This window comes from Octopus bimaculoides, chromosome 8, assembly GCF_001194135.2.
Source record: "Octopus bimaculoides isolate UCB-OBI-ISO-001 chromosome 8, ASM119413v2, whole genome shotgun sequence".
In the NCBI taxonomy this organism is placed as follows: Eukaryota; Metazoa; Mollusca; class Cephalopoda; order Octopoda; family Octopodidae; genus Octopus; species Octopus bimaculoides.
Genome location: NC_068988.1, coordinates 29,472,588 through 29,473,793, shown reverse-complemented (window position 1 = coordinate 29,473,793; position 1,206 = coordinate 29,472,588).

The window sequence follows — 1,206 nt, the reverse complement described above, 5'->3', positions numbered from 1 at the left end:
GTGGTGGTGGTGTGGTGATGACGATGACGACGACGACGACGATGATGATGATGACGACGACGACGACGATGATGATGATGACGACGATGATGATCTCTAATGCTAGCTAGCCCTTATTAACCACTCTAAAATTCTTTCCATCTTTGTGGAATTCATTTAAAATGAAGATCAAGATTTTGAAGCAAGTTTCACTCTGTAAACTTAATGGTAACCTTGGTTATAAGACAAAGTATTCGACACTGCTCCCTGTTCCTTGTAAGAGTATTTGATTTTCTTGTAAAAATTCTTCTGCACATGTTTAGAATCAATATATTCTCTCAAGGACAGCTGTGTTCTATTCAATATCAATCTAATCTGAGTACCATGCATTGTTTGGTAAAGAAATTTATAGAATATTATATTTTAGCACATTGCCTTCATCACATTCGATAAACCCATCTGTCCTGTGTAATCAAGTGCATGCAAACAAGATCTTCAGACTTGGTAAGCATAAACACAGAAGCATCAAGAATACAATGAATCCTCTGAACTGTGCAAGGCAGTTACTTATTTATCTTTAACATTTCGATAGAAGATCCAAAAAGGGTGAAATGAGTTCGCAAGAATGGAGAGAAGAGCAGATGTCAACTCGGGATTTGCAGTTGCTTTCGGACAATTCATGAGACACCCATTTTCCAGGTTTAGGAACCTTTCCAAGGTGTTGAAGATGACAATCAACAGTTGTATGGTTTGAACTAAGCATTATTGCCAATTCTTCAACTGATAATTCAGGATTTTCTTCAAGTAATGCCTCAAGGAGCTTATCATCAAACTCAACTGGACATTCTGTTCGATCTTCATCTTCAAGGCTGAAATCTCCGCTTCTGAATTTTGCAAACCATTTTCTGCAAGTTCTTTCATTCAAGCATTCTTTCCCATAAACTGAGTGTATGTTTCGAGTCACTTCAGCTGCAAAGTTTCCTTTTTTGTGCTCATAAAGCATTATGTGCCTCAAATGCTCTTTGGATACTTCTATGTTAGAAAGGGTTTTAATGAAAGAAATTTTAATTCTATTACTCTGTAAAATAATATTTAATTAGTTTAAATGTACACAAATGCATAAAATTAGTTTTTAATTCCATTAGACATTCTAAAATACTATTAAATTTCATTCAATTTAAAAAGGGTAAAATCGGACAAGACTTATGGGATGACCTGATACATACA